Source organism: Pelophylax lessonae (assembly GCF_965119305.1).
Source record: "Pelophylax lessonae genome assembly, chromosome: 3".
Lineage (NCBI taxonomy): Eukaryota > Metazoa > Chordata > Amphibia > Anura > Ranidae > Pelophylax > Pelophylax lessonae.
This window is the reverse complement of record NC_138770.1, coordinates 193,549,023-193,571,829: the sequence shown is the minus strand read 5'-3', so window position 1 is coordinate 193,571,829 and position 22,807 is coordinate 193,549,023.

Genomic DNA, 22,807 nt, shown 5'->3' with positions numbered 1-22,807 from the left:
TTTACTACCTTTTCTCTTGACAAGATTATTGGTATGGGATAATGTGCTCAGGCAGATACTGTAGTACTACTCTTATATAATAATCTTGGATACAAATGAAATTTTACAGATTTGTGTACATATACCATATGTAACTCTGGAAACTAGTGAGCTGATTGTCATTTATATGTCACAGCACGTTATCAGTAGTGTTGAGCGAACACGGACTGTATTATTCGTGTTCGTACCGAATAATTGGATTTTTTTTACCCGAACACGGACACGGACACTTTACTGTATGTTCGGGTAAAAATCCGTGTTCGGTCGTTTTATTTCCGGGTTTTGCATGCTTTGGCGCTCTTTTCATGGCGGGCTTTCAACAGCCAATCAACAATCGTTTAACTGGTGTGCCTTAAGCCATCCCAGCCATGCCTGCAAATGTCTTAGTAGCTGTGATTGGCCGTCTGAAGCATGTGACCAAGTCTTTATAAGTTCGAGGCAGCCGCCGCAGCAGCGTCATTCTGCTGCTTAGCTAAGGGACAGAGCACACATCAATGTGCTGGCTGCTGATTAGGGAAAGATAGGCAGGAAAAAACCATTTGTGTCCGGATAGAATTGAGGGACAGGTCGGAGTGTTTAGGCAGGGCGAGTTGTAGGCATTTTAGGGATAGAGTCTGCTGAATTATAGGGTCAGTGTCTTCTACTAACTACAATCGATATTGCTGTGTGGGGGGTGGGGTGAATCTGCACTCAATCCTGATCTACGATCTCTTCTCAATCCTGTTAGGGACAGAGTCTGCTGAATTTTAGGGAAACTGTGTTCTACAAACTACAATCGATATTGCTGTGTGGTGTGGGATTGGAGATAGGCAGGTGTCAGTGATCCACATCCATTTTTCTGTGTGTGAGCTGCAGTGAACACAATCTTTTTGGGCTGCAGTGAACACAATCTTTTTGGGCTGCAGTGAACACAATCTTTTTGGGCTGCAGTGAACACAATCTTTTTGGGCTGCAGTGAACACAATCTTTTTGGGGTGCAGTGAACAAAATCTTTTTGGGGTGCAGTGAACACAATCCTTTTTGGTGTGCAGTGAACACAATCTTTGTGGGGTGCAGTGAACAAAATCCTTTGTGGGGTGCAGTGAACACAATCTTTTTGGGGTGCAGTGAACAAAATCCTTTTTGGGGTGCAGTGAACAACATCCTTTTTGGGGTGCAGTGAACACAATCTTTTTGGGGTGCAGTGAACAAAATCCTTTGTGGGGTGCAGTGAACACAATCTTTTTGGGGTGCAGTGAACACAATCTTTTTGGGGTGGAGTGAACAACATCCTTTTTGGGGTGCAGTGAACAAAATCCTTTTTGGGGTGCAGTGAACAAAATCATTTTTGGGGTGCAGTGAACACAATCTTTTTGGGGTGCAGTGAACACAATCTTTGTGGGGTGCAGTGAACACAATCTTTTTGGGGTGGAGTGAACAACATCCTTTTTGGGGTGCAGTGAACAACATCCTTTTTGGGGTGCAGTGAACACAATCTTTTTGGGGTGCAGTGAACACAATCTTTGTGGGGTACAGTGAACAGAATCTTTGTGGGGTGCAGTGAACACAATCTTTGGGGGGTACAGTGAACACAATCTTTTTGGGGTGCAGTGAACACAATCTTTGTGGGGTGCAGTGAACACAATCTTTTTGGGGTGGAGTGAACAAAATCATTTTTGGGGTGCAGTGAACAACATCCTTTTTGGGGTGCAGTGATCAAAATCCTTTTTGGGGTGCAGTGAACACAATCTTTTTGGGGTGCAGTGAACAAAATCCTTTGTGGGGTGCAGTGAACAGAATCTTTGTGGGGTGCAGTGAACACAATCTTTGGGGGGGTACAGTGAACACAATCTTTTTGGGGTGCAGTGAACACAATCTTTGTGGGGTACAGTGAACAGAATCTTTGTGGGGTGCAGTGAACACAATCTTTGGGGGGTACAGTGAACACAATCTTTTTGGGGTGCAGTGAACACAATCTTTGGGGGGTACAGTGAACACAATCTTTTTGGGGTGCAGTGAACACAATCTTTGTGGGGTGCAGTGAACACAATCTTTGGGGGGGTACAGTGAACACAATCTTTTTGGGGTGCAGTGAACAACATCCTTTTAGGGTGCAGTGAACACAATCTTTGTGGGGTGCAGTGAACAACATCCTTTTAGGGTGCAGTGAACACAATCTTTGTGGGGTACAGTGAACAGAATCTTTGTGGGGTGCAGTGAACACAATCTTTGGGGGGTACAGTGAACACAATCTTTGTGAGGTGCAGTGAACACAATCTTTGTGGGGTGCAGTGAACACAATCATTGTGGGGTGCAGTGAACTCAATCTTTGTGGGGTACAGTGAACACAATCTCATACTTCTGAAGATTTGAGGGTGCTGCCTGTTCCATACTCCCCCTACTCCTCATCTAGCCTTTTAGGGGTACAAACAATAGTAATTGTGGCCTAGTGTGGTTGTGTACGTGTGATATACATACACTTTTTTTGGATCATATTTTCTATTCCGCTATTTAATCAAAAACCTTTGGGGATCAGTTAAATTGGGGGATAGTCTGTGTTGGTACGTGTGAGAGAGATCCACCTTTCCAAGTTGTTGGGGTTCATCTCATACTTCTGAAGGTTTGAGGGTGCTGCCTGTTCCATACTCCCCCTACTCCTAGCCTTTTAGGGGTACAAACAATAGTAATTGGGGCCTAGTGTGGTTGTGTACGTGTGATATACATACACTTTTTTTGGATCATATTTTCTATTCCGCTATTTAATCAAAAACCTTTGGGGATCAGTTAAATTGGGGGATAGTCTGTGTTGGTACGTGTGAGAGAGATCCACCTTTCCAAGTTGTTGGGGTTCATCTCATACTTCTGAAGGTTTGAGGGTGCTGCCTGTTCCATACCCCCCCTACTCCTCATCTAGCCTTTTAGGGGTACAAACAATAGTAATTGGGGCCTAGTGTGGTTGTGTACGTGTGATATACATACACTTTTTTTGGATCATATTTTCTATTCCGCTATTTAATCAAAAACCTTTGGGGATCAGTTAAATTGGGGGATAGTCTGTGTTGGTACGTGTGAGAGAGATCCACCTTTCCAAGTTGTTGGGGTTCATCTCATACTTCTGAAGGTTTGAGGGTGCTGCCTGTTCCATACTCCCCCTACTCCTCATCTAGCCTTTTAGGGGTACAAACAATAGTAATTGGGGCCCAGTGTGGTTGTGTACGTGTGATATACATACACTTTTTTTGGATCATATTTTCTATTCCGCTATTTAATCAAAAACCTTTGGGGATCAGTTAAATTGGGGGATAGTCTGTGTTGGTACGTGTGAGAGAGATCCACCTTTCCAAGTTGTTGGGGTTCATCTCATACTTCTGAAGGTTTGAGGGTGCTGCCTGTTCCATACCCCCCCTACTCCTCATCTAGCCTTTTAGGGGTACAAACAATAGTAATTGGGGCCTAGTGTGGTTGTGTACGTGTGATATACATACACTTTTTTTGGATCATATTTTCTATTCCGCTATTTAATCAAAAACCTTTGGGGATCAGTTAAATTGGGGGATAGTCTGTGTTGGTACGTGTGAGAGAGATCCACCTTTCCAAGTTGTTGGGGTTCATCTCATACTTCTGAAGGTTTGAGGGTGCTGCCTGTTCCATACCCCCCCTACTCCTCATCTAGCCTTTTAGGGGTACAAACAATAGTAATTGGGGCCTAGTGTGGTTGTGTACGTGTGATATACATACACTTTTTTTGGATCATATTTTCTATTCCGCTATTTAATCAAAAACCTTTGGGGATCAGTTAAATTGGGGGATAGTCTGTGTTGGTACGTGTGAGAGAGATCCACCTTTCCAAGTTTTTGGGGTTCATCTCATACTTCTGAAGATTTGAGGGTGCTGCCTGTTCCATACCCCCCCTACTCCTCATCTAGCCTTTTAGGGGTACAAACAATAGTAATTGGGGCCTAGTGTGGTTGTGTACGTGTGATATACATACACTTTTTTTGGATCATATTTTCTATTCCGCTATTTAATCAAAAACCTTTGGGGATCAGTTAAATTGGGGGATAGTCTGTGTTGGTACGTGTGAGAGAGATCCACCTTTCCAAGTTGTTGGGGTTCATCTCATACTTCTGAAGGTTTGAGGGTGCTGCCTGTTCCATACCCCCCCTACTCCTCATCTAGCCTTTTAGGGGTACAAACAATAGTAATTGGGGCCTAGTGTGGTTGTGTACGTGTGATATACATACACTTTTTTTGGATCATATTTTCTATTCCGCTATTTAATCAAAAACCTTTGGGGATCAGTTAAATTGGGGGATAGTCTGTGTTGGTACGTGTGAGAGAGATCCACCTTTCCAAGTTTTTGGGGTTCATCTCATACTTCTGAAGATTTGAGGGTGCTGCCTGTTCCATACCCCCCCTACTCCTCATCTAGCCTTTTAGGGGTACAAACAATAGTAATTGGGGCCTAGTGTGGTTGTGTACGTGTGATATACATACACTTTTTTTGGATCATATTTTCTATTCCGCTATTTAATCAAAAACCTTTGGGGATCAGTTAAATTGGGGGATAGTCTGTGTTGGTACGTGTGAGAGAGATCCACCTTTCCAAGTTGTTGGGGTTCATCTCATACTTCTGAAGGTTTGAGGGTGCTGCCTGTTCCATACCCCCCCTACTCCTCATCTAGCCTTTTAGGGGTACAAACAATAGTAATTGGGGCCTAGTGTGGTTGTGTACGTGTGATATACATACACTTTTTTTGGATCATATTTTCTATTCCGCTATTTAATCAAAAACCTTTGGGGATCAGTTAAATTGGGGGATAGTCTGTGTTGGTACGTGTGAGAGAGATCCACCTTTCCAAGTTTTTGGGGTTCATCTCATACTTCTGAAGATTTGAGGGTGCTGCCTGTTCCATACCCCCCCTACTCCTCATCTAGCCTTTTAGGGGTACAAACAATAGTAATTGGGGCCTAGTGTGGTTGTGTACGTGTGATATACATACACTTTTTTTGGATCATATTTTCTATTCCGCTATTTAATCAAAAACCTTTGGGGATCAGTTAAATTGGGGGATAGTCTGTGTTGGTACGTGTGAGAGAGATCCACCTTTCCAAGTTGTTGGGGTGTCATCTCATACTTCTGAAGGTTTGAGGGTGCTGCCTGTTCCATACTCCCCCTACTCCTAGCCTTTTAGGGGTACAAACAATAGTAATTGGGGCCTAGTGTGGTTGTGTACGTGTGATATACATACACTTTTTTTGGATCATATTTTCTATTCCGCTATTTAATCAAAAACCTTTGGGGATCAGTTAAATTGGGGGATAGTCTGTGTTGGTACGTGTGAGAGAGATCCACCTTTCCAAGTTGTTGGGGTTCATCTCATACTTCTGAAGGTTTGAGGGTGCTGCCTGTTCCATACCCCCCCTACTCCTCATCTAGCCTTTTAGGGGTACAAACAATAGTAATTGGGGCCTAGTGTGGTTGTGTACGTGTGATATACATACACTTTTTTTGGATCATATTTTCTATTCCGCTATTTAATCAAAAACCTTTGGGGATCAGTTAAATTGGGGGATAGTCTGTGTTGGTACGTGTGAGAGAGATCCACCTTTCCAAGTTGTTGGGGTTCATCTCATACTTCTGAAGGTTTGAGGGTGCTGCCTGTTCCATACTCCCCCTACTCCTCATCTAGCCTTTTAGGGGTACAAACAATAGTAATTGGGGCCCAGTGTGGTTGTGTACGTGTGATATACATACACTTTTTTTGGATCATATTTTCTATTCCGCTATTTAATCAAAAACCTTTGGGGATCAGTTAAATTGGGGGATAGTCTGTGTTGGTACGTGTGAGAGAGATCCACCTTTCCAAGTTGTTGGGGTTCATCTCATACTTCTGAAGGTTTGAGGGTGCTGCCTGTTCCATACCCCCCCTACTCCTCATCTAGCCTTTTAGGGGTACAAACAATAGTAATTGGGGCCTAGTGTGGTTGTGTACGTGTGATATACATACACTTTTTTTGGATCATATTTTCTATTCCGCTATTTAATCAAAAACCTTTGGGGATCAGTTAAATTGGGGGATAGTCTGTGTTGGTACGTGTGAGAGAGATCCACCTTTCCAAGTTTTTGGGGTTCATCTCATACTTCTGAAGATTTGAGGGTGCTGCCTGTTCCATACTCCTCCTCCTACTGCTCAACCATCCTTTTAGGGGTACAAACAATAGTAGTTGGGGCCTAGTGTGGTGGTGTACGTGCGAGATACATACACTTTCTTTTTGATCATATTTTCTATTCCACTATTCAATTAAAACCTTTGGGGATCAATTCAATTGCGAGATAGTCTGTGTCGGTACGTGTGAGATCCACCTTTCCAAGTTGTTGGGGTTCATCTCATACTTCTGAAGATTTGAGGGTGCTGCCTGTTCCATACTCCTGCTCCTACTGCTCAACCATCCTTTTAGGGGTACAAACAATAGTAATTGGGGCCTAGTGTGGTTGTGTACGTGCGAGATACATACACTTTTTTTGATCATATTTCCTATTCCGCTATTCAATAAAAACCTTTGAGGATCAATTGAATTGCGGGATAGTCTGTGTCGGTACGTGTGAGATCCACCTTTCCAAGTTTTTGGGGTTCATCTCATACTTCTGAAGATTTGAGGGTGCTGCCTGTTCCATACTCCTCCTCCTACTCCTCATCCATCCTTTTAGGGGTACAAACAATAGTAATTGGGGCCTAGTGTGGTTGTGTACGTGCGAGATACATACACTTTTTTTGATCATATTTCCTATTCCGCTATTCAATAAAAACCTTTGAGGATCAATTGAATTGCGGGATAGTCTGTGTCGGTACGTGTGAGATCCACCTTTCCAAGTTTTTGGGGTTCATCTCATACTTCTGAAGATTTGAGGGTGCTGTCTGTTCCATACTCCTCCTACTCCTCATCCATCCTTTTAGGGGTAGAAACAATAGTAATTGGGGCCTAGTGTGGTTTTGTACGTGCGAGATACATACACTTTTTTGGATCATATTTCCTATTCCGCTATTCAATAAAAACCTTTCTAGGGCAAGATCTTAAATTACAGAAATATGAGGAGACCGTCAAATAAGGGCCGTGGCCTGGGTCGTGGTGCTGCTGGTAGAGCTCCTGTTGCAAGGAGAGGACGTGGTCGATCTGTGCCAGCTACACGCACAAGTGAAACACCTTCCTCAAGTGTGAGTAGGCGACAGAACCTGCATCAGTATTTGGTAGGGCATCAAACGCCCCTAGAAGTGATGAGGCCAGAACAAGTTGAGGCGATAGTAGATTGGTTTGCTGCTGACAGTGCCTCCAGTTCCTTCACATTGTCTCCCACCCAGTCTACTGCAGAAAGGTCAGAGTTGGCACCTGCAGCCAATGTCCAACCGTCTTTCACCTCACCCCCTTGCAAATCAGGCCAGCAGTCTGAGCCCCAAGCCATACAGCAGTCTCTTATTCTTTTTGAGGACTCTGTCAGCAGGGTTTCCCAGGGCCATCCACCTAGCCCTGCCCCAGAAGTGGAAGAGATTGAGTGCAGCGATGCCCAACCACTTATTTCTCAAGATGAGTACATGCAAGGATCATCGCAGCACGTCTCCGATGATGACGAAACGCAGGTGCCAACTGCTGCGGCGTTCAGCATTGTGGAGACCGACAAGGAGGGCAGGGGTGAAGACTGGGTGGAAGATGATGTGGAGGACGATGAGGTCCTCGACCCCACATGGAATGAACGTCATGCAGGTGACCTGAGTAGTTTGGAGGAAGAGGCGGTGGTCGCACAGAGCCACCAGCACAGCAGAAGAGGGAGCAGGGTGCAGAAGCGGAGCGGCCGTGCCCTAGACACTACGCCCGCTACTGCCCAACGCAGCAAGGGAACGAGCGCACCAAAGTCAGCTCAAAGGAGTTCTCTAGCGTGGAAGTTCTTTAGAAAATGTGCTGATGACAGGACACGAGTGGTTTGCACCCTGTGCAATCAGAGCTTGAAGCGAGGCATAAACCTTCTCAACCTGAGCACAACCTGCATGATCAGGCATCTAAGTGCAAAGCACGAGCTGCAGTGGAGTACACACCTTCAAAACCAAGAAACGTCTCTGGCTCATCCTGCTTCCTCTTCTGCTGCAGTCTCGGCCGCTCCAGCCACATCTGTAGTGATACCGGCACCTGCCACCCCGCAAACAGACGATCTGTCAGCAACACCACCACCTGGGTCACCAACAACCATCTCCACAATGTCCCGTGGAAGCGTTCAGCTTTCCATCTCCCAAACACTTGAGAGGAAGAGGAAGTACCCCCCTACCCACCCGCGATCCCTGGCCCTGAATGCCAGCATTTCAAAATTATTGGCCTTTGAAATGCTGTCATTCCGTCTGGTGGAGACGCACAGTTTTAAAAACCTTATGTCGGTGGCTGTCCCACAGTACGTCGTGCCCAGCCGCCACTACTTTTCCAGGCAAGCCATCCCTTCCCTGCACAACCAAGTGGGGGAAAATATCAGGTGTGCACTGCGCAACGCCATCTGTGCCAAGGTCCACCTAACTACGGATACGTGGACCAGTAAGCACGGTCAGGGGCGTTATATCTCCCTAACGGCACACTGGGTAAATGCAGTGGCGGATGGGCCTGAGGCGGATAGCAATTTGGCGCATGTCCTTCCACCACCGAGGATTGCAGGGCGCTTCAGTTTGCCTCCTGTTCCTAACTCCTCCTACTCCGCTTCCTCATCCTCTACCGCCTCCTCATCCGGACAGCGTAACACCTTCACCACCAACTTCAGCACGGCCAGGGGTAAACGACAGCAGGCAGTTTTACAACTTGCCTGTTTGGGGGACAAACCACACACCGCGCAGGAGTTGTGGAGGAGCATGGAACAGCAGACAAATGAGTGGTTGCTGCCAGCGAGCCTCAAGCCCGGCCTGGTGGTGTGCGATAACGGGCGAAATCTCATAGCAGCTCTGGGCCTAGCCGGTTTGACGCACATCCCTTGCCTGGCGCATGTGCTGAATTTGGTGGTGCAGAGGTTCCTTAAAAACTACCCCGATATGTCAGAGCTGCTGCAGAAAGTGCGGGCCGTTTGTGCGCACTTTCGGCGTTCTCACCCTGCTGCTGCTCGCCTGGCAGCGCTGCAGCGTAACTTCGGCCTTCCCGCTCACCGCCTCATATGTGACGTGCCCACAAGGTGGAACTCCACCTTGCACATGCTGGAAAGACTGTGCGAGCAGCAGCAGGCCATAGTGGAGTTTCAGCTGCAGCACGCACGCGTGAGTCGCTCTGCGGAACAGCACCACTTCACCACCAATAACTGGGCCTCCATGCGAGACCTGTGTGCCTTGTTGCGCTGTTTTGAGTACTCCACCAACATGGCCAGTGGCAATGACGCCGTTCTCAGCTTAACTATCCCACTTCTATGCCTCCTTGAAAAAACAATTCGGGCGATGATGGAAGAGGATGTGGCACAGGATGAGGAGGAGGAGGAGGATGAAGAGGTAACATTTCCAAGGCTTTCAGGGCAGTCATTCGCAAGGGGCTCCGAGGGTGGGTTCCTGCACACGCAAACGCCAGGGACGCAATTGTCCAGCAGGGGCACAGTTCTGGAGGATGAGGAGGATGAGGAGGAGGAGGAGCTGGAGGAGGAGATGGAACCATGTTCACAGCAGGGTGGCACCCAGGCCAGCTCATGGCCATCACTGGTGCGTGGCTGGGGGGATACAGAGGACACGGACGATACACCTCCCACAGAGGACAGCCTTTCGTTGCCTCTGGGCAGCCTGGCACACATGAGCGATTACATGCTGCAGTGTCTCCACAACGACCGCCGAGTTGCCCACATTCTAACTTGTGCTGATTACTGGGTGGCCACGCTGCTGGATCCCCGTTACAAGGACAACGTACCGTCCTTAATTCACTCACTGGAGCGCGATCGCAAGATGCGCGAGTACAAGCGCACGCTGGTAGACGCCATGCTGCTGGCATTCCCATCTGACAGCGGGGCCACAGTGGAAGCACAAGGCAGAGGAGGAGGAGGAGGAGGTCGCCAACGCAACCAGGGCACCGCCAGCACCTCAGAAGGCAGGGTTAGCATGGCCGAAATGTGGAAAAGCTTTGTCAGCACGCCACAACAAACAGCAGCACCAGCAGCTCAGATGGAACGTCTTAGCAGGAGGCAGCATTTTACCAACATGGTGGAGCAGTATGTGTGCACACGCCTACATGTAGTGAATGACGGGTCTGCCCCCTTCAACTTCTGGGTCTCCAAATTGGGCACATGGCCTGAGCTTGCCCTTTACGCCTTGGAGGTGCTGGCGTGCCCTGCAGCCAGTGTATTATCTGAACGGGTATTTAGCACGGCTGGGGGCGTTATAACAGACAAGCGCAGCCGCCTGTCCAGAGACAATGTGGACAAGCTCACGTTCATTAAAATGAACCAGGCATGGATCCCACGGGACTTTTCCGTACCTTATGCAGAATAGCAATGGATACCGACCTTACCCACCCATTGTTCCATTTTTGCTCTTTCTCACTCTTTTGGGGTGTACCCTCATTTAAAATTTTTGAAAAGAAGCAGTGTTGGCTACCTCGTCCTCCTCCTCAGGGCCAGATTAATGTAGGGGCTATTGGAGCTGCAGCTCCAGGCCCCTACCTTTTATATAGGCCCCGGGTTGGCCATATTCACTGTTACCGCTCTTCTGTCACTTGTAAACACAGAAGTCTGGCTTCTATGCTCGCTTCCCCAGGCAGCACCCTCAGAACCTCCCCACACAGCGTGAAGGCCGGACAAGGAGGGACAGTTGGCGATGCATGGATGTGTTTATGGGCTTCAGAGACAGCATCCCATGTTGAATTAGGCATGCATGGCTGCACCCTTCCTCCTCTGGGTGCATGGCAAGGCACGGCCCTTAAGGCCCTTCAAAATCCTCAGCACCAAGCCCATGATGCTGTTAATCCGGCCCTGGTCCTCCTCCACCGCCGCTTCCACCTACACCGCCCATAGGTGTGCGCAGCCTATTGCATTAAGGTGTGCACCCCAAAGTTGAAATACACATGCATGTGTTTGCCAGCAGGGAGAGTAATGTATCGGGGCCATGTACCTGTAGGCAAGGAGAAATAGAGCAGAGCAGGTCCCAGGGAGATCTTTCCCATCTCCTCACTGGCAATGCTATGTGCCCTAGGTGATTAGGGTGTGCCCAGGCACACCCAGCACACCCTGTGCGCACGCCTATGTCACCGCCACATCCACCACCACCTCAACCTCCCTCCTACTCCATATGGGCCTCGTCCTTCAGAGATGAAGAAGAACATTGTTTTATTTTTCTGTTTTTTTTTGTTGTTTTAAGTTATTTCCCTATCCACATTTGTTTGCAGAGCACTTGCCATGCTCTTAATTACGTTTTGCTGCCATTTGCAGCACTCTAGCCCTTTCCTTTGGTGTTTTAGAGCCATTTTAGTGCCTTAAAGTTCGGGTCCCCATTGACTTCAATGGGGTTCGGTGTCCGGGAAAAGTTCGGTAAAAGTCCGGGACACGGACCCGGACTTTTTTTTAAAGTTCGGCCGAACCCGTCGAACACGGACATCTAGGTGTCCGCTCAACCCTAGTTATCAGATGTCAGAGATGTATAGTAACGAAGTAGAACTACTTAAGTACTGTACTTAAGTACCGAAATGCGGTATCTGTACTTTCCTAGAGTATAATTTTTTTCTCCTACTTCTACTTTTACTTCACTACATTTTTCCGATGATTTCGATACTTCTACTCAAGTATTTTTTTTTTGTGCTGCATAGTTACTCGTTACTTTTAAAAAAAATTACCACTGCCAGAACAGTAGATGGCAGGTTGCATAAAGCTCAAAAAAATGTGTATAATGTCATTTGTAAATCAGCGCATACGAAAATAAAGGCTGTGTATAATAAAAGCTGCTATACCAAATCTTTCCAATAAAAAGAAAATATGAAACAAACAAATAAATGGTGCTACAGCGCTTAAAGTGCATCAAGAAACTACTAACAAACACAACTTGGCTGTGCGAATAAAGTGCCTGTGCAATCGATATAATATCATCGTTGCCCCCAGTGCCCTGCCCACACTCCACACAGTATCAAAAAAAAAGTGACATGAATGTGCTAAAGCCTAAATGTGGTGAAAATAATTATTCCCACAATGTAACAGTAAATTCAATTCATATAAAATATGACAATAAATCACAATAAAATAAGTTATGAAATAAGTTAGGTCAGGTGCGTGCAATAAGTTGAAGTGTGTAAACCTATCTATAACGAAAAGTCCATAAATGAATTCCAGTGTGCAAATCTAAAGTGTCACTTCACTTGTCAGATGCTTCCACCTCCTTCAGTGCTCGAGTGACCGACCAACACACTTAATGGTGGTGGCACTGGTGGATAGCGTCTGGGTGGCACTGGCACTGACTGCCCTGGTTCAAAAAGCCATATATATTTAATCATTTCAATTCTCAATCTCATAGGTCCTCTCCTCATAACATATTAATAACTTAGGTGATGAACTTCTTGGCGACCCTGGCAGGATGACAGGGACACCCGCCACTTCTGGAGCCGAGCCGCTGTGATTCCCCAACATGTGACAAAGTGACAGCCAGGAGATCTAGTGGCTAGTAGTGCTCAACAATACCGCTTTTATATATAAAAATGAAATAAAATATACTGACTCACAATTTAGTAGTAGGTAGCGTGTAGCAGTAGGCAGCACAACTCAATTCAATCAATCCCACAGCCTCGCTCGCGCCGCGGCCCGCGGAATCACTGTCATGATCATCAAGTTAAGACCGCACAGGAGGAGCCATGCTGCCGTCTTCCCACTCGAGGTCTCCGCCTCTAAACGTGTTGTGTGTCACTCAGACTTCACCCCTTAGGGCCCTAACTGAGAGGAGTTGTGACACGGGCGGCAGGACGCGGGAGCATTTTCTTCGTCATCTCATCTTCTTCTCTATGAGGTGCGTGAGGTGGACCGTGGAGAGGGCCTAATCCTTGCCATGGCAAATGTGCCATTTGAGAATCAAATAATCAATATACAGTAAAATATTAATATATTATATACACACGGGTCATGGGTGGCTTTTTTGAACCAAGAAGAGTGAGACTGACGGCTATGATGATTATCCGACCATCCATGGTCCATGGACCATAAGTGTTGTGTTGTGGTGGTGCCTGTGCTACCTGCGGCCTGCCTCTGCCTGTGCTTCCTGCGGCCTGCCTGTGCGGCTGTGCCTGCACTGCAGTGGCCACTGGCAGTGGCACTTGACTTGAGCAAAGCAAATGAGCACTACTAGTGTGAAGGACAGGTGGTGGAAGCATGTTCTGACAAGTTCTTATAATGAAAATAATATAGACAGCTTTTTGAACCAGTGCAGTGCCAGTGCTACTAAGGTGAGAGGCAGAGAGAGAGGCTATCCAGTCCACCACTTTATTGAGCAGATCACAGAAGAAAGGTGGAAGCATCTGACAGCAAGTGACAAGCACTTCTTAGATTGCACACTGGAATTCAGTTATGGACATTTCGTTATAAAGTTTAGTTTACACACTTAAACTTGCACCTAACTTATTCACAATCACAACTTATTTTATTGTGGTATTGTCATATATATTTTATATGAATTACATTTACATTGTGGGAATAATTTGCACTGCATTTAGCACAGACATGTCACTTTATTTTTGATACTGTGGGTGATGATTTTGAATACAAGAAGAATATATATATATATATATATATATATATATATATATATAATTGCAGGCACTTTATTAGCATTTTTTAGCACAGCCACTTTGTTAGTAGTTTTTGATGCATTTTTCACTTTAAGCGTTGTAGGTTTGATGAAGCTGGCCTGGCACATTATCATCAATTGAGCAAATCAAATCAAACCGCGATTAAGAAGACTGCGCATGCTCCTGTTCTGCCTTTTGATCAGCTGAAAAGATGGACGAACCAAAAACACCTCCTTCCACCCCTGGCCCTTCAACTTCAAGTGATCTGCCTGGCTGTGAGAGTGAGGAAGCTCAGGAAGGAGACCACCCCTGGCTTTAAAAGGGGAAGGGAGGGACATACTTTATCTGTTTTTTGTTTACAAAAAGTTACAGCCTAAGGAATTGTGATTGTCCTTTAGGTTAATCATTTGAATAAATCATTTGAAATAATAAAAAACAATATGATGTTCAAACTTTTGACTTCTTTCTTTAATAACTACATAACACAGTACTTCTACTTCTACTTTCAGTACTTAAGTTGAATTTTTTTTTCAAAACTACTGGTACTTTTTACTTTTAGTACTTAAGTAGCAAATTTTTTGAAAAAACTACTTGCAATACTTAAGTAAAAAAAATGTTGAATACTTTAGTACTTCTACTTAAGTAACTTTTTCTGCGAGCACTTCCACTTCTACTTAAGTCACTTTTTGATCGAGCACTTGTACTTTTACTCAAGTAGAAATTTTGAGTACTTTATACAAGTCTGTCAGATGTGCAGTATGTGAAATCTGTATTGTTAAATAATAGAATAGAAAGCTGTCATTCAAAAAAAAAAAAAAAAAAAAAATAGGATGGAAGTGGTTGGATTGTTGATAGTATGCTAAGAATTAAAATGAATTTATGCCAGCGTTACTACTTTGATAAAATTTTAAAGGTAACCTCCTGCGGTGAATTCAATTAGTTGATCTCTTTTCATCCAAAAAGTGACTCATTGCCCAGGTTTTGCATATGAATGGTTCTTGAAGTCAGATTTTGTGTCTCCAAGGCCATTTGGTTTCAATTTCCTGTTCAGGTGTCACCAAGCAATTGTGCAATCTCTTATAAATTTATGTTTGCATGAGTACTGACTTCTAGCTGTTTTGTGTGTCTCTATGTGTCCATGTACACAAGACAGCTTGAATTTCACTCCCTGTTGTTCAGTGATCACAGCATCTTAGCCATGCAAGGGATACTCAGTTCTAGGTAGCTTCCTGCTTGGGTGAGTCAGAGGACTGCAATTTAACCCATCTCCACCTTTGGAGGAATACAAGGCAGTTCAACCCCTCCAAGGGCCCTCACCATTGTTGCATGTGTAGACATGCTGTGTTCTCCCAAAACAGTGCCATTAAGTATCCTTCCTGTTACCTGCCTTCCTGTAGGCCCTAAACCTCAGTGCTGCGAGTAGTTTCACTAGCATTTATTTTTTTTTGCTGCCTGTCTATAGGCCAGAAGCCCAGTGGTGCAAAATACTCCTGCCATTCTTGTAAAACTTGTATTTTTTGTCTCTGTACTTACCTGCTATTCTTGCTAAAGTCAGAATGACTTCAGACCCGTCTCAACCCCATGAGTCCATTTATTCTCATATCTAGAGATTTTGCAAGAGGAAAATGTGGCAGAATTAATTAATTGAAAAATTAAACAGTGATTATGGTGATATCTCGCTCTCGTTTCCTTTGCCAACAGGTGCACCAACCCACCCATTCAAGCCTGGTGACAGAATCCTGGTGAAGGCCCCTCCATAAGCTGACGTCGCTAGACTGACCCTACGGACCTCCTGCAATGGTTCAAGCAGTGACCAGAACAGCGGTACTGACAGACGACTCCCCGGCTTGGATCCACGCATCGCGACAGACGGAAGCCCCACCCCTGGACCCCACGACAACTTACCGGAGATTGTGACGAGCACCAGCCGAATCATTGGAGATTGTGACGACAAGCACCAGACGAATTCCAGCTGGATCTAGACAGACGCATTGGTACAATGCCAGCGGACACCTCTACTCCTGGAAGACGTCGCATTCGTGCGACAGTGGTACGCTTTGTAGCAAGCTGAGCACTGGTAGCCACTGTCTGGTTACTTGCAACATGTGCTCACGACCCGAGAACCTCTCCTCAGTTTGCCCTTGCTCACCCCAGGAAAGGAGAGAGACACGAGACATTCATGTCTCCACTTTACAGTCGAAGTCAAGCCGATTGGACACAAAGGACATTGTTTTTTCGTTATAGCCGCCAGGGACTTGGTCTGACCGCTCTGAACGAGGGTTGAAAGGGAATTTTTTTCCTCTCATTAAAAACGGGAGGTTTATTTTTTGCCCTTTCCTGGAAAAGGCCTTAGGACATGTTGAAAAATCACATGCCATCGTCAACAGGTGGTATGTGCTGCCATGGTCTATTTGTAGTGACTTTATCGCCATAATAATGGAGTTGGATTTTTCAGGCCATGGACTCTTGCAAGCTATGGCCCTCCCCATTGAACATGTCTGTTTTTGATTTGATAGAATTCTAAGATGTTATATCCCTATGTGCACACAACCAAGTCACCAGCCTACATACACCTTGGAATATAATGTCACCTGTTTTGTGCTATTCAAGACTCTAAGTGATCCCACCGTTATGAATAAGCTGGGATCAAAGGTTGGGTTGAAAGATTGTATTAACATGCCTTATCACATTCCATATATATTTCAGTTTATGCCCATCCTGTGATGAAATGTGGGCCCTTGCATTTACATATTAACGAGCTAAGACTGACAACCATTCATCCACCCTGGACAGCAAACAGCTATATTTTGCATTTAGACGACATGTTAAACCACCTCTCCATTCATTCATTTGAACACTTGACAGTTGGACATTTTGCATAAGAGATTGCTGATGCCACCCATAAACAATTGACAATTGCTTACATTAACACATGACAAGCTGAACACAGACGGACCGATACTATAACAAGACACCCCATATTGACACAGATGTATAGGACACAAAATCCTTTTTATGTAACTGTTTCTATGAGTGATGTTGTACTGTTCAATTGACTTACGATTGTTTCAAGCAGTTTCTGCCGCCGAAATATCCTTTAAATGGGAGCACGAAACTTGAAATAAACAGTTGTGACTGCACTAAGTTTGAGTGCTGTGTGTCGTCATAACTCCCAGCTGGATGGAGGGTGAATTCATTATCTATTGGGAGGGTAGCAACTGAAGGGCTGTAATATCATCGTGATTGCCTCCTGACGAGATTTGAGCAAACACAGACTTATGAAAATTACTTAAAAAATGTATGATCGAACAATGATTGATGCAGAGATACTACTTCTTTGTTCAGTTTTTATGTTGGAGCTAAATTTCTGGGGATGTTTTCTTCTTTTGAAACTCAGTTTGAACACAAGAGTCGTCCAGTTACTTTCACAATTGTGTCAGTTATTTCAAATACATGTTTTTTTTTTGGGAGACCGGATCGTATATTGTACGAACTATCCATCTTTTACGAGATCTTGGGTGTTCTAGTCTGGTTCGTGGTTTGCCAACGTCATCACTTCTGGAGGATTTGTGATAAACTATTGCTTGTCTACGGCCAACATTACTGTTGTGTGACATAATTGCAGTCTTAGTTCTTCACTCCATTAGTTCATGCGATAATGAATTTGCTTACTGCTGTACTTCAGCACATTAGTGCCGGTTCACATATATGCAATGCGGGAACTCTGCGAATCCACTGTGGGTTCCCGCATTGCATTCAAATCGCAGGCAATTCACACTGCCATATGCGGATCGCATTAGATCGCGGATCCAAGATCAGTTCGCATATCGCAGTGCGAACTGTCAGTTCAGACATGAATAGGATAGCATAGGTGTGAACCACCACGTGATCCGATTCTGCTGCAGACCCAAAAAAGGGTCCTGTGCGTGTTGTGTCTGAATCCAATGTGAATTCAGCCATACAATCTTTATGGCTGAATTCGCATCTCACAGACATCGCATGTGATTTTCAGAGCAGTGCGCTCCGAATCACATGCAATGTCTGTCATCGCACTGATGTGAACCGGGGGCTTACTGTGACATTTTTCAATTGCACCTGTACGGCAGTAAAGAACCAGATAAGGCACATTGTTCTGCAGTTGTTTTGAGCATACTATGTCCGCCAGTGCCTTGTATGGCGCATTTGGTTTCACCAACCATCCAACAGGTGCTTCTAATCCTGTCAGAGGATCATATGACGTCGCCCGGATCTCCCCTCTACTGCGCGCCCCCGGGGGCGCGCAGCGCGGCGATCGGGGGTGAGGCTCGTCCCTCGGACATAGCCCATCCCTGATCAAGGTAAACAGCCAATAGAAATTGGCTGTTTACCACGTGATCGGCTGTGTCAATCACAGCCGATCACATGAGCGGCTCCAGCACGAGCCGCTCGTTCTCTCTGCAATGCGCGCCCCCGGGGGCGCGCAGAGCAGCGATCGGGGACGAGGCTCGTCCCTCAGACAGAGTCGATCCCCGATCTAGGTAAAGAGCCAATGAAATTGGCTCTTTACCACGTGACCGGCTGTGTCCAATCACAGCCGGTCACAAATGTCAACAGAGAACACGGTAACTAGCTGTCACCGTGTTCTCCTCCTCACACACTGATCCTGTGTGAGGAAGAGAGTGTGGTAACAGCTAGTTACCAATTACAGTGCACCCCAAACACACTGATTGCCCCCCCCCCAATAAAGAGCACCTGTCACTAGCCCATCAAAGTACCCGAGTACCTGTCACCAGCCCATCAGGTACTCAGATGACAGGTACTCGGGTACTCTGATGACAGGTACTCGGGTACTCTGATGACGGGTACGCAGGTACTCTGATGACGGGTACTCGGGTACTCTGATGACGGGTACTCGGGTACTCTGATGACGGGTACTCGGGTACTCTGATGACAGGTACTCGGGTACTCTGATGATGGGTACTCGGGTACTCTGATGACAGGTACTCGGATACTCTGATGACGGGTACTCGGGTACTCTGATGACGGGTACTCGGGTACTCTGATGACAGGTACTCGGGTACTCTGATGACGGGTACTCGGGTACTCTGATGACTGGTACTCGGGTACTTTGATGACGGGTACTCGGGTACTCTGATGACAGGTACTCGGGTACTCTGATGACAGGTACTCGGGTACTCTGATGACAGGTACTCGGGTACTTTGAGTACCTGTCAACGGAGTACCCATCATCAGAGTACCTGAGTACCTGTCATCTACCCATCAGAGTACCCGAGTACCTTCCACCTGCTCATCAGAGTACCTGACGCCTGAAGTACCCGAGTACTTGCCGCCTGCTCATCAGTACCCATCACTACTCATCAGTACTCATCAGTACCTATCACGTATCAGTACTGATCATCAGTACCCATCAGTACAGTATCACCTATCAGTATCAGTACTACTCATCAGTACTTATCACCTGCCTATCACCTGCCCATCAGAGTATCCGAGTACCTGTCACCTGCCTATCGGAGTACTCGAGTACCTGCCACTTGCTCATCAGTACCAGAGTACCTGTCACCTGCCCAACAAAGTACCCGAGTACCTATCACCCTTCATACAGCCACCATGTCCAAGTCCAAAAAGGTTTATATACGTCCTCCGTTTAAACCTAAATACCGGTGTTATGGCAGCAGATAGCTGCCATAACCCTGGTATTTTTTTAAACGGTGGACGGTTGGCTTTCCGATAAGGGTGGTCACAGCGGCGGATTCACCGTGGGATCACCCTTCCGGGATGGCGGAAGAGGCGCCCCCCCCCTCCCGCCACGTTCCGGTCCTTTTCCCCGCTTACCGGACCCACCGGCAGCAGGGAAAACGATCCGGTCCCAGATCCTCACAGACAGGATGTCGAGTGAGGGCAAGCTTGCCCTCACTTGACTCTATGGTCTTGGAGGACCGGAGCTACGGAAAATGTTGTTGCCTAGCAACCGGTTTAAAGGTCCTTTTTTTTTTTCATTTTATATAATAATTTTTTTTTTTTTCTATCTTTTAGTGTACTTGTGAGATCTGAGGACTTTTTGACCCCAGATCTCACAAAAAAGAGGTCCTGTCGTGCCTATTTCTATTACGAGGAATGTTTACTTTCCTTTTAATAGAAATAAAAATGATCAATTTTTTTTTTAAACGGTGTAAAAATAAAAAATAATAAATAAAATAAATAGTAAAAAAAAAAAAAAAAAATTAAAGCGCCCTGTCCCCGTGAGCTCGCGCGCAGAAGCGAACGCATACAGAAACCCCGCCCACATATGTAAACGGTGTTCAAACCACACATGTGAGGTATCGCCGCGATTGTTAGAGCAAGGGGAATAATTTGAGCCCTAGACCTCCTCTGTAACTCAAAGATGGCAACCTGTAGAAATTTTTAAATTGTCGCCTATGGGGATTTTTAAGTACCAAAGTTTGTCGCCATTCCGTGAGTGTGCGCAATTTTGAAACATGACATGTTGGGTATCTATTTACTCGGCGTAACATTATCTTTCACATTATGGAAAAAAATTGGGCTAACTTTACTGGTTTCTTATTTTTTAATTAAAAAAAGTGATTTTTTTTCCAAAAAAATTGCGTTTGGAAGACCGCTGCGCAAATACGGTGTGATAAAAAATATTGCAATAATCTCCATTTTATTCTCTAGGGTCTCTGCTAAAAAAAATATATAATGTTTGGGGGTTCTAAGCAGTTTTCTAGCAAAACAACTGATTTTAGCTTGTAAACACCAAATGTCAAAAATAGGCCTAGGCAAGTGGCTAGGATGCATGATGGTGCGCCTTGGATGTTGGGCCCCTCTATATGGCTAGGCTGTGAAAAAGTCTCACACATGTGGTATTGCCATACTCAGGAGGAGTGGCAGAATGTATTTTGGGGTGTCATTTTTGCTGTGTACATGCTATGTGTTAGGAATATCCTATAAATTGACAACTTTGTGTAAAAAAAAAAAGTTTTCATTTTTTTCCCACATTTTTCCAAAAACCTGTTCAAACGACCCATAATGCCTCATAGAATATACGTTGCAGTGTTTGCTTTCCAAAATGGGGTCATTTTGTGGACTTTTCCATTGTATTGGTGCTCTAGGGCCTTGAAAAGTGTGATAGGTAGTAAGAAAGTTTTATGTGTATTTATGCTCCTAGAACGCCTGAAGGTGCTTCTTGGACGTGGAGTCTCTTTTTGTGGCCAGGCTGTGTAAAAGTCTCACACATGTGGTATCGCCATACTCGGAAGGAGTAGCAGAATGTATTTTTGGGTGTAATTTTTGCTGTGTACATGCTATGTGTTAGAAATAGCTTATAAATTGACAACTTTGTGGGAAAAAAAAGAAAAAACATTTTTTTTCTTAATTTTCCCAAGAATTGTGGGAAAAAATTACAACTTCAAAAAACCCACCATGCCTCTTACTAAATACCTTGGACTGTCTACTTTACAAAAAGGGGTCATTTGGGCGGTATTTGTACTGTCCTGACATTTCAGGGCCTCAAGAAAGGAGATAGGCCGTCAGTACATCTGGTGTGATCAATTTTCAGTAATTGGTACCATAGCTTCTAGACTCAATAACTTTCACACAGACTAAATAATATACACTAATTTGGGTTAATTTTACCAGAGACATGTAGCAGTATACATTTTGGCCCAAATGTATGAAGAAAAATTAATTTTTTGCAAAATTTTATAATTGAAACTAAAAAAAGTGTTTTTTTTCAAAATTTTTGCTCTTTTTTTGCATATATCACGAAAAAAAAAAAAACCCAGTTGTGATCAAATACAACCAAAAGAAAGCTCTATTTGTGTGAAAAAAATGATAAAAAGTTTGTTTGGTTACAGTGTAGCATGACTGAGCAATTGTCATTCAAAGTGTGAGAGTGCTGAAAGCTGAAAATTGGTCTGGGCAGGAAGGGTGTCTAACTGCTCTGTATGGAAGTGGTTAAGGACGGTACGTTGTCCTTGTAATGGGGATCCAGCAGCGTGGCCACCCAGTAATCAGCACAAGTTAGAATGTGGGCAACTCGGCGGTCATTGTGGAGACACTGCAGCATGTAATCGCTCATGTGTGCTAGGCTGCCCAGAGGCAACAAAAGGCTGTCCTCTGTGGGAGGTGTATCGTCTGTGTACTCTGTATCCCCCCAGCCACGCACCAGTGATGGCCATGAGCTGGCCTGGGTGCCACCCTGCTGTGAACATGGTTCCATCTCCTCCTGCATCTCCTCCTCCTCATCCTCCTCATCATCCAGAACTGTGCCCCTGCTGGACAATTGTGTACCTGGCGTTTGTGGGTGCAGGAACCCACCCTCGGAGCCACTTGTGAATGACTGCCCTGAAAGCCTTGGACATGATCCCTCTTCCTCCTCCTCCTCCTCCTGTGCCACATCCTCTTCCATCATTGCCCGAATCGTTTTTTGAAGGATGCATAGAAGTAGGATAGTTAAGCTGACAACGGCGTCATCGGCTCTGGCCATGTTGGTGGAGTACTCAAAACAGCGCAACAAGGCACACAGGTCTCGCATGGAGGCCCAGTTATTGGTGGTGAAGTGGTGCTGTTCCGGAAAGCGACTCATGCGTGCGTGCTGCAGCTGAAACTCCACTATGGCCTGCTGCTGCTCGCACAGTCTTTCCAGCATGTGCAAGGTGGAGTTCCACCTTGTGGGCACGTCACATATGAGGCGGTGAGCGGGAAGGCCGAAGTTATGCTGCAGCGCTGACAGGCGAGCAGCAGCAGGGTGAGAACGACGAAAGTGCGCACAGACGCCTCACACTTTCTGCAGCAGCTCTGACATATCGGGGTAATTTTTAAGGAACCTCTGCACCACCAAATTCAGCACATGCGCCAGGCAAGGGATGTGCGTCAAACCGGCTAGGCCCAGAGTTGCTATGAGATTTCGCCCGTTATCGCACACCACCAGGCCGGGCTTGAGGCTCGCTGGCAGCAACCACTCATTTGTCTGCTGTTCCATGCTCCTCCACAACTCCTGCGCGGTGTGTGGTTTTTCCCCCAAACAGGCAAGTTT